This window comes from Pan paniscus, chromosome 5 (assembly GCF_029289425.2).
Source record: "Pan paniscus chromosome 5, NHGRI_mPanPan1-v2.0_pri, whole genome shotgun sequence".
NCBI lineage: Eukaryota > Metazoa > Chordata > Mammalia > Primates > Hominidae > Pan > Pan paniscus.
The window spans coordinates 33,663,208-33,678,318 of record NC_073254.2 but is presented as its reverse complement, the minus strand read 5'-3'; the positions used below and the strand labels follow the sequence as shown (position 1 = coordinate 33,678,318).

The following is a 15,111-nucleotide window of genomic DNA, read 5'->3' as shown; positions in this document are numbered from 1 at the left end:
CATTTCTCTCTCTGTCTCTGTCTCTCTCTTTCTATACACTGTAGTCATACACTGGTAGGGGCATAATACCATATGTAACAACAGGGAGTAGGTGGATGATCTGCTGGATTTGTTTGTTTCTTCAAGAAGACCCTGATTCTCCTTAAAAGCCAAATTTTCACAATCACGTGCCTTTAAACCACAGGTTGGAAAACTGGGACAGCCCAAGTGATTTGGAGTGCCTGGGCCACCTACCAGTTTTAAACAAAATTGTAAAGATTTCCTGTCTTTTTCTTTCTTTCTTCTTATTCTAACCAGGCTTTCCAAGTGCCAGCCTACCTCTATTTCTATTCTCAGCCGACTTTCAAATAATCCCTGCTAGAGTGTTAATTGAAAAGCAAGGTATTAACTGATTATAGCTTAGTATGATCCCTCCTAGGGTGATTTTATTTTCATAGGGGACTCATAAAGGTTGGTGTGGGTAACAGGGAGTGAAGGCTCAGAGATGACCTTCAGGAGGCTATAGCTAACTCCAACACCTGACGGAGCAAATAAAAAATATTTGTTATGCAGCCTCTGAAAGGTTGGCAAAACCTTGCTTCAGGCCCTGTTTAAACACCCAGTCTCTGTCTACTACTTTTGGAACTGAACTGCAATAAAACCTCTTATTTTCCTGACCCAAGAGGAAATATTTTATAAATTATAGCGCAGAGAATTATTTGGCCAATATTTAGACCGGAAATACCCTGAAGAGTGAGAAAGGTAAGGAAAAGAACAGATTTGGAGAAAGCACAAAGGCCAAAGTCAATCAACAAAATGCTTAATAGTGTAAAGAGAAAAAACTTTTCAAGTGTCCAAGCATAAATGTCAAGAGTATTTGAATAAAACCCAAAAGGCTCGAAGTTGAAGCAGGTATGAGAAAAGGGGAATAGAGAAGATCTCCGAGGAGAATACAAGCATGTGGGGTGTGTATCTCTATTTACACAATAATTGTTCCATCACCTTCCTGTTTCACAGTACTTAATATTAGCAACTGCTTTGCCTGATAAGAAACGGTATCAGCCCTTTTATAAAAGACGTATCCCTGAGTCAGGATGTTTAAGCCAGCAAAAACTGGTCACAGCTGAATCCAAATCCAAATGTTCAATAGCTGTTCTTAAACTTTACTGTGCATAACTCACCTAACAATGTTCATGTAACATGAAGATTCCAGAATCACAGCTGAGGTGATTCCAATGCAGCAGTTCTGGGGCATGGCCCAGGAGTTTACAGTTTAGGAGCATGCCAGTTGATTCTAATATAGGCAGTGGGCCACTGTGAAACAGGTTTCAGAAAGCCTAACCCAGGGTTTGTATTCGGTGCTTGCACCCCTCCTTCCATCTCTCAAACTGCCATTTGCTCCAGCAACATTCCTGGACAAACCAGCTTTGGGGAAGTTGAGACTGAGAGCTCCTCTCCTCATTGGCACCATGCATCTCTCACCTTCTGTTCCGAGTGGGTCACCTCCCATGCAGGCTGCTGCGTGCGACGCCTGCAGGAACCTACTCTGTGCTCACACAGGGGCAAAACTGGAAATGTGAGGAGGGCTAAAACTCCCAGGGGGATTGCTTGACCAATGGAGGCAGGAGCCAGTAGGTAAACATTCCCAAGTTGCCATTCCTCAGGACAATTTTCTGAAACTTATTCTGTATAATTCCCCCAGAGGGTCCTAGCAGGAATGAATTCCAGTTGCCCACAGGGATGGCCAGCTATATAACTCTTCTTCTCTTCCCAGTCCAAAAGTAAACCACTTATCCAAAAGTAAACTACTACATGGGAGCTCTTGCTGCAAACTCTGCCATCTGAGAAGAACACAGGCTCAGGGAAGGTTCACCTGAGAGACTGGCTCTGGAAACCAAGAAGGAGATGGTGAAGGGGAGGGACAAAGAGCCCTTGGTATATTCTTCTCATGCAGCCTCACTCAGAGTAGCCCCATTTTGTCTGTTTTTTGCATTACACTTCTCCGTTTTAGTTTCCTTAAAAATAAAATTATGGAGATAAAAGCCATTTGAAAATAATCAGTCTAAGAAAAAGGCTCAAATCTTGGCAGCAAGAGCCCAAGATTTACCACTAGTACAACCTGAAATCAAGTACATAATATCCCCAGCATTCGTTTTCTTGTCTACATGACAGGGTTGTTGAGACAGTAACACACGATTATTATTAACTGATAATATAAAACTAATAGGAGTATGCCATGTGGCCCAGACCCAATCTCTCACTCCATGCAGTTGTCATCAGGCTCGTTTGATTCCATGATTTTGTTCACACTAATAAGCCACTGGACACAAGTCACACATACCCTAAAGTGGTTAGTTAGAAATCTTATGATGTTTGTGCAAAATTTGGCTTCATCTGTTGATGCTGCATCGATATGAGTTTGCTGTTAATACAAGTTTCAAGAAAGGAAAGGAAAGGAAATGGAAGGGAAAAGGAAGGAAAGGGAAGAAAAATTCTCACTAAACACGAAGCAAAATTATATGACTTCTACATCCTGTCTAGGATACAGGTGCCCATTTGGTCCACTCTTATTCTCTCTTTTCCTCCACAGTTTCTTTCCTGGGTTACCTGGTAGTCTGCTGCCATCCATGTACGTTCCTCACATTGACACTAGGCATTTTCCTGGATTCTTCCACAGGTTCTTCTGACATGGAAGTGCAATATAAACATAAAAGCTTTGTTTGTTATAGCAGAAACTATGGATCCACAGACTTTTCCATTTGTTCCCAAATTTTGCTCTGTAAGAACAAAATAAAACAGAACCAAAATGAAGCTATTATGGCTCATGTATGATATCCATATATTCAAATAATTTTCATTGAGGTACAAGATGCATAGAAAAAGAGTACATAAATCATAAATGTACAGCTTGAGAAATTTTCACAAAATAAATCCTCTTGTGTAACTAGCACACAGGCCAAGAAGATTACAAGTACCCAATTACCCTCCCTATACCACTCTCAGTCATTACTTACACTCCAAAGAGAGCTGATATACTGACTTCTAATACCATCAATTTACTTTGCTGGTTTCTAAGGTTTGTATACATAGAATCACAATTTATACTCAAATGTATCTGGTTTCTTTAATTCAATATTGTAAGATTCATCCATATCATTACTTATAGTAGTAGTTCATTTTCATTGCTATGTGTAGCATTTACTTGTATAAATATAAGACAATGTATTCATTCTACTGTATTGAACATTTTAGTTTTTCTAGATTTTGCCTATTTCAGAGTGCTGTTATGAGGATTCTTGAATGTCTTTTGCTACATCATGCTTACAGTGCTTTGGGGAAGGTACTTAAAGTGGAGTGCCTGGGTACACAGGTTTAACTATGTACTCAAATGCTTTCCAAAGGAATTGGAAATTAACAAGATCATTTAAAATGTATATGTTAATATGTAGGGCTACATACACCCAAGACATTCTAGGAAAAAAACAAAACACCACTACCATCAAAGTGGAAAGACACTACCAAATATGACTTATTATGAAACTACACTAATCAAGACAGTGTGGTACTGTTGCAATAGTCAAATAATGGAATATAACATGGAGTCAAGAACTATCCTTTCTTCCTTCCTTCCTCCCTCTTTTCTGTCTTTTTCTTTTTCTTTCATTCATTCTTTCTTTCCTTCTTTCTTTCCCTGTAGATGTTAATGTGTGTGTGTATACATTTGTATATTATATATAGATTTGATTTACAATAAAGATGACATTGTTGACTATTGTGGAAAGAATGGTCTTTTCAATACATGGTATGAGGTCAATATTATATCAATTTTGAAAAGAATAAATCTTAATCCCTGTCTCACACAATATACAAAATCAATTCCATGGTCTATCTGAGGTTTGCACTCTTTACCAGGTGTATACAGTTCATCAGAAAGAAATGAAGTTCCAAGGCTTAATCAGTTGCATATATCCTTTAATAAACTTTATTTTCATTCATATTAAAATTCAAATTAGAACTCCTGATATTTTCTTTATTGAGACTAGTGGGGGTGGTTAATAGGTATTAAGAAAAATAGAATGAACAACACCTACTATTTGATAGCACAACAGGGAGTCTATAGTCAATAATAACTGTACATTTTAAATAACTTAAAGAGTATAGTGGGATTGTTTGCAATTCAATGGATAAATGCTTGAGGGGATGAATACCCCATTCTTCATGATGTATTTCTTTCACATTGCTTGTCTGTATCAAAACATCTCATGTACCCCATAAATATATACACATATTATGTACCCATAAAAATTAAAAAAAATCCTTATGTATATTGTGGAAAACTGATTTTCTTCTCCCTTTTTCCCTTCTTTCCTTCCTTTTTCCCTTCTTCCTTTACTTTCCACCTTCCCACCATTTGTTTTTTCATTAATCTAACAACATACATCAGACATCAGTGGTTACAAATCAGCAACCCACATGCCAACTATGACCTGAATAGTTATTTTTAAACACTTTGTAGGGAGATATACCTAATGCTAGATGACTAGTTAGTGGGTGCAGCGCACCAGCATGGCACGTGTATACATATGTAACTAACCTGCACAATGTGCACATGTACCCTAAAACTTAAAGTATAATTTAAAAAAAAATCCTGTTGCCAATATGATTGTGAGAATTTTCATGAGATCAAATTATGGGGCATCTCTTGAAAATTTGGCAGATCTGGCAACCGCAGGCCAACAGTATTCCATAGCAACAGTCTGTTGGATTTTGTGAAACATTTGCCAGCTTAAGACAGGGCAACCCGCTCAGGTTTACCTTAATCCTCACTGGGCCTGTTTCACTCATGTATATTTATTACCTGCCTGACCCCTGTAGGAATTTTTATTCAAGGTTTCTGTTACCATAAATGTTTGAATAGTTAGACATAAAAACATGTTTCCAAAGAAATTATAGATGCATAAGTGTCAATATTGTTTTCTATTTATATACAGTTTTCAGTGTTCTACATATGGCAGCTAAAAAGATTCTTTCTTCTTCTTTAGTTTTGGGCATAAATCCCTTCTTGTTTCCACAGGAACATTAGCTCAAATTTGCAGATACTGTGTGATACAGATAAAATTGTTGCATTTAAAACCATATGTCACACTGAACTGCTCAAGAGGCATCAAGCCTTTCTTACTTGCAGATCTTTAAAGATATAATTTTATGCTCAGTTAAGATGGAAAAGAGCATTAGGTTTGAAGATAAACCTATTTACTGTGGAAGCACTCGCTAAATTGTTTCACCAAATTACTAGGTAGAGAAACATTAGCAGAGCACGTTAAAAGTGAACTTTTTCAACTTACATATGTCTTCCTCCATGTTAATCAGCTGCCAGAGATTATTGTCTTGATAGTAGCTGGATACATAAGGATATGACAGACCTTGGCCCTATTTTTTTACACATTTGTATTTACTTTTTAAAAGTTGTAATAAGGATCTCAATTCTATAAGTGGCTATGAATCATTTAAAATTGTATGGGAACTCTTGCTCTATTTCAGGCCATCATTATATTATGGTGATCGGCATAAAACTCTATTACCATTTCACAGAGATAAAAAAAATCAACTTGAGTAATACAAAGTAAAGTAGTTCACAACTGTGAAAAGTCCTTCAGGAATAAGATGCATTTCAGTGTTACTATTCTTCACTCCCATACATATAACTTGTGCATCCTTTTCAGACACAGAAGCACATAATGGAAGTATATGTCTTGTTTTAAGAAAATATGACCCCTAGGGCCCTATTCTCTTAAGAAGTATTTAATACATCTCATGCAAATAGAGAGTTTAAATGACAAGCACACTGAATTCAGATCTCAGATATACAAAATTGCTTCATTCAGCTGTCTTATGTGTGTATATAAATGTACACACATATATTTTTCTTCTTCTTCAAGTGAATATTAAAAGCCAAGTATGAAATAAAGAGGATTGGAAGTGATCAGAGAGAATATCAATGAAAAATTTCCTGGCTCACAGGTGACCAGAACCCAGAACCCCGGTACCACTTAGCCAATCTAAGTCTTGAAAACAATGACAATAACATTATGATAGTATACACAGAATATTTACACTAGTAGTAAATAAACAGAATGAATAGTCGGTTTGGGGCACGTACACACATATCCAACGTAAGGCCATTTCGTACTTAGGAGAACCTAAAGCTCAAATTGCTCCCATCACCATTCACTGGGACCTTATTTTCAGTTTCCAATTTTACTCAGATCTTCTCACTCCTACCTCCCACCTCTGATCCATTTCCTCCCCTCTACCCTGTCCCAGGTGTTGATTTTGAGATCCACGGACCAAAAAGAAAACATGGCCTCTACTGTTCTCCCTCACATCTATATTTGCTTCTTCCATTGTCCCAGGTGTTGATTTTGAGATCCACAGACCAAAAAGAAAACATGGCCTCTACTGTTCTCCCTCATATCTATATTTGCTTCTTCCATTGTCCCAGTGCACTGAATGAGATGGAAAAAGGGAGGTGGTACTGAAGATGTAGAACTGTAGTTAGAAATAAAAAATCATAAGGAAGACAATTTTTATAAGCTTCTCACAGTACATTTTCAGCCACTATTCCTTCCTCTGACATAAACTTGGTTCTGAGCCTGTTCCTCCAAGTTCTCCAGTCCCTAAACATACTAAATGTTCTTTCTCCAGTGAATTCCTTCTCTCTCCAGCAGGACATCTACCTTGAAAATTAATCTTCCATACTCAATGGCCTTATTTCCTTCTCTAACACCCAACAGGTCCCCATTATCTACTACTTTTTCTTGCTCTAAAAGTTTTCCCAAATCCTTGCTTTGCAATCTTCAGATGCCCAATCAATAGATATGTCACAAGTTTCAAACACAAAAGGTCATATGAAAGTTTCCTCTTATATTGGTCATACACTAATCCCAAATGAAATTCCTAATAAACCAGTTGTCATTCAACTCTTGCTTCCAGGTCATCAGTGTTGTTGAGTAATTTTGTAATAAAGTTTCAGAGTGGGCCTTTACAAGTTTATAAATGTCAGCTTTGTAAGAAAGCCTCTGACTTTACCCCAGTTTTTTCTGTCCTCTCAAGCCCCTTCAATTTTCTTGCTGTCAAACTTTAAATATGAGAGCGGTGTGTGTATGTGTATGTGTGTGTGTGTGTGTGTGTAAGATAGACAATAATTTGAATCCAGCCAGTTCTCTTTCCTGTATTCCCCAGATCAATATCTTCTTCTTCCTTTTCAAATTCAACGTTGCCACTCGGGTTGTGCTCTTTATTGCATTTCCATCTCCATGGAGACCACACAAATCCAATGTTTCTATCTTATATTTAATTCTCTTTGCTAATTTCTATGCTTCAGCTGGGAAATATATTCTGACTTTTTTTATCCCTAGCAAGTTCTCTTTAAGTTCTCCTGTCTTTAACCATACAACTTTAAAAAAGTATATAATAGATATTAACCATTTCCTTCTTTCCCCTTCTCTTCTCTTCAACCTCCAAATCTTTCTTTCCATATCCATATCCCCAGCAGCACCTCTGACTTTTATTAAAGCTCCAAGCTTGTGGCACTATCTACTTACTGGATATCTTCAACTGGAGATTCTATAGGCACCTCTAATTTAATATGTCTGAAACCAGATTTATTATTTTCCATTTGCTAAAATAGTCTCCTTCTCTGCTATCTCTCAACCCACTTATAAATATCACTTAGAATGTTTTCTGTTTTTGATTCTTCATGTTCAATAAGGACTTAAAGAATTGTAAAGCAGGGGGTTAGTGCTCAGTTGTCCATGTAGCTAACATATCTAGGTAACCACAATGCATCATTCATCAGACATTCAAGAATAACACAAGTATAGACAGTCTATTTTTATTTGGGTGCTTCATTTGTGTTCCTTGTTGTATCATCTTAATCAAGAAAAGGAACTTGTAATAGCTGTGGATTTCCCTTCTAGATGAAACTCATTTGTGTTCACATTTCCATTTCAGAAAAGAGGAAGGCAGCACCAATTTTAATTAAAAATCTCAAGATATAAATTCACCTAGCCAGATGTTATTCTACAGAATGTTCTTTCTTAAGATCATTATTTCCTAATTAACACACTGGTTATATGTTATATTTATCTAAATGGAGCTGGTGTTAAGAATGGGGTAAGACACATTCTTTTTGATAATCAATCTTATACAAGTATGACCCTCCTTCAGTAAACTACACCTATTTTAAGTGTACAGTTCACTGAGTTTTGGCAGCTATATACATCTGTGTAACAACCTTCATAATAAAGGTATAGAACATTTTCATAAAACCAAAAAGTTTATCTGTGCCCCTTTGCATGAGGGGCCTTCATTCCTCCTTAACCCTAGGGAAAGTATTTACCTACATCTGTCACTTGCATTTTTTGGAATTTCATGTGAATTGAACCATAGCAATCAACTCTTCTGGGTCATTTGCACAGTATGATGTTTTTAGAGACCCACTTGTTGCATGGATCTTGATTTTTGTTTCTGAGTAGTTTTCTCTCACGTGAATATACTACAATTTGTTTATTGTGATGCACTTCTTTTTTCTACTTTGGGGCTGGAAGTTAATGAATAAGTTTCAAGAACATTCATATACTTGTCTTTGTGTGTATACACAGCTCCATTTCTCCTGGGTAAATACCTAGGAATGAAGTGTTAGGGATATAAAGATAAGGAGCTTCCAAACTGTTTTCCAAAGTGGTTGAAATTGGCTGGGCATGGTGGCTCACACCTGTAATCCCAGCACTTTGGGAGGCCAAGGCAGGTGGAGCACCTGAGGTCAAGAGTTCAAGACCAGCCTGGCCAACATGGTGAAACCCTGTCTCTACTAAAAATGCAAAAAAAATTGGCCAGGCATGGTGGCTCATGCCTGTAATCCCAGCACTTTGGGAGGCCAAGGCAAGTGGATCACAAGATCAGGAGTTCAAGACTGGCCTGACCAACATGGTCTACTCTCATCTCTACTAAAAATACAAAATTAGCCAGGCGTGGTGGTGTGCACCTGTAATCCCAGCTACTCAGGAGGCTGAGGCAGGAGAATCGCTTGAACCTGGGAGGTGGAGGTTGCAGTGAGCCAAGACTGCCATTGCACTCCAGCCTGGGTGACAGAGTGAGACTCGGGCTCAAAAAAAAAATTATATTCAACCATATATATATATATGGTTGAAAGATTTCACATTTCCATCAACAGTGCTACTTCAGTGAAGTTGGTGATTGTGTTTTTCAAGTCTTCAATATCCAACTGACATTTATAACTACTTGTTTTATTAACTACTGAGAAAGAAGTATTGAAATAGCCAGCTATAACAGAGAGTTTGTCTATTGCTAATTTCAGTTTGGTAAGATTTTTCTCCTGGTATGTTTTGAGGTTCTGTTATTTGGTGCATACACATTTAAGGGTGTTATACCATCTTGGTGAATTTACTCCGTGATGAAATGTCCCTTTTTATTTCTGATAATATTCCTTTATCTGATATGTGCTTTGATCAGTATTAGTATGGCCATTCTAATATCCTCTTGATTTGTATCTGCATGTTATATTAAACTAAATATATTTTTATATTTGGAGTATATTCTTGTAGACAGTGTATAGCTGTGTTTGCTTTGTAACCCAGTCTAACAGCTAATTTTTTTAATTAGACTGTTTAAATTCAATGCAATTTCTATATAGTTGGTATTATATAAATCCTCTTGATATTTTTCTGTTTCATTTGTTCTTTATTCTTTTTTACTTCATTTTGTGTCTTCTTGTAGACTATTTTTATTTTCTGTATCTATAATAATGTGATTTTATTTTGTAATAGTCATTTGCATCTTCAATTGATGAGTCTGCCTTCAAATAATATACCACTTCAATAACACTATAAGAAACTTGAAAGAGTAGATTTATATTCCCCTCCTCCTTTTTGACTTCCAGTTATGTTGCTCTAGCTGGACTGTCTCCTATATCTCAGGACTCAGTTGAAACAACTGGAATGACTTAGCCCTATTTCATGTGCTCTATGCTTAGTCCCATGGTTTTCGCAATTTTCCAAAAAAGGAAGTGGAATTGTTTAAGTCTTCTTGAACCAACACACACTTTTACTTGCATTCTTTTGGCCAGTGCAAATCATAGGGTCAAACCATGTTTAAGGGTTGGAGAAAGAGATACGCTCCTCCACCCCTGCAGTCTCTTGATGAGGAAAGCTGTATGACATTGCAAAAAGTTTGGATATGAAAAGCAGTGGGAAGTTTGGGCTATTTTTACAATTAATCTACCATATAAACTTTACCTATGTAAAATGATCTTATTTTTGGAAACTGACTAATGACTCAGATTACAGTGATCTGAAGTTTTCTCTGCTAAGCTTCACTGATCATGATGACTCAGTCTAGCATATGGGCAATGGGAACACTAGGGAATCTCATTAATCAGCCATCTATATCTGTCTCCTCAGGCCTCTGCCTATTACTGCCTCCATCTTCTTGTTTTTTGTTTTGCCAGATCCTGTAAATATGTCACAACTTATGATGAAGCAAATACCATTTCATGAAATCTATCCTAAGTGCCTTGGAGAATATATTTTCATAGCACTTTGTACCATCACCCTTATGGCATTTATATTTTACCTTTCATTTTATTTGTTCTATTGTGTGATCCTCCCCTATGCCATATAATCTTTGAAGCCAAAATCATGTCCTTTATACTTTGCATCTTCTTCAAGATTAACTCATAGCCTTTTACATAATAGTTGCACCATTGAATAAGCTGAGTGAGAAATACATTATTGCTTACATGCCGTGGCTGCTTTTCTAATGTGCAGAAAGAAAGGCTTTAATGGTAATTTAAATCAAGACTCTAAATATTAATAGCAATCATTTATTGTATTCTGCATCCAAATACTGTTCTTAAAATGTTTAAAAAAAACATTAAGGAAAACTAGTAATTCTTCATTGTTGCCTACATCTTAACTTCAATCAATATTACAAAATTTCAGCCAATGCCTGCTCTGCTGCCTAATCAGTTTTGGGGAGGAAAAAAAAAACAGGTCTTTGGAGAAAGAGATTAAATTCAAATCTCTCACTGCTACTTCTCAAGTGTTATTCATCCTGAGATTCTTTCCAAAAGCTTACCAATATTAACTCAATATTAAAAGAACTAAGAGAGAGGGAGAGGGTCTGACACATAATAGGGACTTGTTCCTTGTTCACTTAATTCTCTTCTGTGTCTCAGAATGCAGGTCTGCTTTAATGGCAATTACTGTAGAACACAAGTGGGCTCTTGTACCTTTACAGAAGTGGGTTGGAAAGAAGATGAATATGAAGGAGAAAAGAGAGATTTGGTTTTTGTTTAACTTAAATATCTTTTCACTTCACTCTAGTTTATTGGAGAGAAATCTTACAGGTATCAGAAGAGTTGAGGACCACCATGGAATAATATCCCACCATCTGCAAAAGGAAGTGGACTGCTCTTCCCCTTCAGCCTTTGCAATGAAGGGCAGCATCCTTGACACGATATACTGGAGAAAGTTTTACCCTTGCCTCCTCTCCTTTCAGAGAGGCTGATGATCCATGCCCAGTGCTCATAAATAGTTTGTTCACATCCTGCTTTCTGTTCCAATCTTTTCTTCTCTCCTTTTGGTTGTTACAACTGATCTATCTTTGAGATTTTTCACTCTTCAAATGTCCCAGAATTTCCTGCCTCCAAAATCATGAAGAGATATTTCAGATCTCAGAGTTCCTTATACCAATAATGCCACTTTGGGCTGCAGCAAATATGTAGTTTTCCCCACAGCACCACAAAAAAAAAAATCTGAAGATATTAGAAAAGAGAGAAGGCTAGAGGACATTGGATAAAAAAGGGTGTGGTAGGCAAAACATTGCCCCTTTTCCCCCCAAATATTGTCCTCTAATTCCTGAAACCTGTGGATATGTTACCTTAATCTGCAAAGGCTCTTTTTCCAGGTAAGTTAAGGTCCCTGAGATGAAAAAGTTTTCCTGAATTGTATAGTTGGGCCCAACCTAATCCCTTGTCCTGGTTGAGGTGAGAGAGAGATGTGAGAATGGAAGAAATATCAGGGAGATGTATTGTTGTTGGCTTTGAAAATCGAGGAAGGGACCACTAGCCAAGAAATGAAGACATTCCCTAGAAGCTGAAAAGGAATCAGATTCTGCCTCCAGAAAGGCATACAGTCCTGCCAACACCTTGATTTTAGATCGGTAAGAACCATGGTAGAGATCTGAACCTACAGACCATAAGATAATAAAATTGTGTTGTTTTACATCATTGCTTGTGGTAATTTGTTACAGCACAATAGGAAACTAATATAGTGGGAATGAATAGGGATAAGTAAAAGAGGCATTTTCTAAGAATGTCCAGCTGTTTCCAGATGAACACTTGAGCATCCTTTACCCCAGACTTAAAAGTATTATTTTTAAAGCCTTTGAATATATAAGCATTCTTGGAGAATGAAATTTTCTCTTCAAGGTAAAAGTCTTTAACAAGAGGTTTTCTTTTCCCTCCATAATGTTGTGTGTCCATGCCTATGCATATCTGAGATTAAAATAAAAAAATAGAATTAGAGAAATGGTTGGTATAGGTAGGTAATATCAGAAAGCCTCAAATCTCTATTGCTATCCTTGCCACAACAATCTGCCAATTGCCTCCTGGATGGAAGTTATGTTGCTATGTACTGAAGATACATAAAATTAAACATTTGGCCTCTGCTATCAATAAAATATTATATGATGTTTTGAATAACTTAATATTTTTCTGAACATTGCTTTTAGGAGGAACTCATAAATGACCTGAAAAAGTTTATCTTTTTCTATGTTTTACAATGGTACCTGATTTTCCCCGTGGGCTCTGAAAAGCAATAAATCATCAAAGTAGAAATTTTATTCACTGTCCTGTACCTACTAAGGCAAAATTTCTAAATGATACATTTTAGGATGATCTAACAGAAACTGGAACAGCAAAGGGATTGACACCAGCAGAAGGTCACAATCCCTTGAGTTCTGGTTAATGGAGACCATATTGTGCATTTATCATCAATTAAATGAGGGTATAGAAGGCCATTCACAAATGTTAGTTATGTAGAGATAGAGGAAATAAGGAGAAAAAAAACCTTATTGGACATATTAATGAAAACTGGCCCTTCAATGGAGCAGATGATCTGAGATCATCTATCTCTGATACTTTGTAGTGGTATGATATTGAGAAAATTCCTTAACTTCTATGAGCTTGCATTTTCTTAATTTTAAGAACATGTATAATAAAATTATGAATCACAGAAATTTTATCAGTGTTATATGAGTAAAAGATTTTAGAAGCACCTAGTGATATGTTTGCTACATATAATATTAATTAATCTTTTATTCAATCTTTCATTTGTTCAAAACCCACTTAGCATTTGCAAATACAGTGACATAATCCTTGAATATAATGACTCTGTATACCTAAGAACTGCTGATTTCCAAATTTCGAGATTTGCAAATGGATTCACCAATCTGCCAAGATCTGCATGAAATGTTTCAACAGAGCAATTATAAGTTAACTCTCTCTTTTGTTTCATGCTTCATTTTTAGATATTTCATAACCAACTCCTTTGGAAAGAAAAAAAAGTAGCACATCAGCAATTTTCAAGCACATTAGGATTTGAACAGCTGAATGACAGTATCTCCTGGAGGAAAGATTTTCTACTCACAGAACCTGAGATGAGAATCATCTGTCCCAGTTTTACAAATTAAAAAGGAAAAAAGAAACTCCAGTGCCTTTTCTGCCAGTATTTTCTGATGTTGAAATTCTGATACAAACATTCAAGTTCAATGCAATCCCATCATGAGCGTATGTGTATGAATGAATACGTATACATATATATATGATAGACTCCTGACAATCAAAATAATGTTTTACAGGCAAGAATTCTTTAAATTAGAAAGCTACTAAAATGCATTTAACTTGCTTTGTGAGAAAGCTAACCCTTTGTCTGTAACTCCCAACCCTGGTTGCAAAATGCAATGACCTAGGCTGCCTTTTTTTTTTTTTTAATCCTATATCTAGAAGTTTCTCATTCTGATTTAATTGGTCTGGGATGACTACATTGGGATACAGACTACATTGGGATATTTAAAAAGTTTCTCAGGTGATTTTTAACATGTACAAAGTTGAGAAATAATGCCCTACACCAGTGATTAATGGCACATGGCCTTGGTAGTACATTACAGTCACCTGGGGGAGCTTCAAAAAATACTGATTCCCAGAGCATACCCCAGATTTATTAAATAATAAGAATAAGAGGGGAGAACCACAGTCATCAATATTTTTAAAACTCCCCAGCATGGGCTACCTGGGTTGAGAGGCACTGCCTGTGCTCTGCCAGTGATACAATGATTATGATGTACATTAGGCATCAAATGATTCATTATCCCGCCTTATATCTCAACTCACTGCAGCTGGGACTCATATTAGGCACCTCATCTTTGTTTCACATATAGAATTAACAAAATTAATTTCAGGTTCTATCATACCTTTACTAAGATGAACATTGTGTCAGTGATCAGAGAATTGCCTCTAGTGTTTCTGACATATTTGCTTTCACAATATTTTGAGAACTAATAGTCTACTCTGAGCAAATATTAATATCATTCCATGTGAGTAAATTTCGTCCTGGAATTGACTGTGGGCAATTCATGATTTCACGAGCACTGGGGTCTCTATTCCTTTGCTGGAAATTTTGATACCACCGATATATGTCACATTTTAGGCACATTTAACTGTGCAGCCGGTGTTGGGTTAGACTATACCCTTCATGCTCATGACTCTTTAATATCTGCTAATTTCAGAAGATCTTTTGAATATCGTAGGGAAGTGTAGGTCCCTTTTACTTATCACCATTTTTCTAAAGCTCATCACGCTCCAACATTAGAGAAGTTTCAAGGAAGCTTCATCTTAATATTGACACCTTGATATGACCTGTCCCCAAAGAAGAACTGTCACGTTTGTGATCAGTATCTTCCCTCAAATAGCAAAGGAAACATTGGTCTGGAATTATTGAGTAATTTGACTTAGTGATAATTATGGTAGTCTATAGATACTAGAGATTATTA

At 36.6% G+C, this 15,111-nt stretch overlaps 1 long non-coding RNA gene across 1 annotated transcript in view; it reads left to right on the top strand.

Annotated features, from left to right (window-relative positions):
* Positions 1-13,835, top strand: part of LOC103786875 (uncharacterized) — a 565,497-nt gene extending 551,662 nt beyond the window's left edge. The window contains exon 12 of the long non-coding RNA XR_008625569.2: positions 13,591-13,835. This is a non-coding gene — a long non-coding RNA (uncharacterized LOC103786875). The remainder of the gene's footprint in view (positions 1-13,590) is intronic.
* Positions 13,836-15,111: the final 1,276 nt, after the last annotated feature.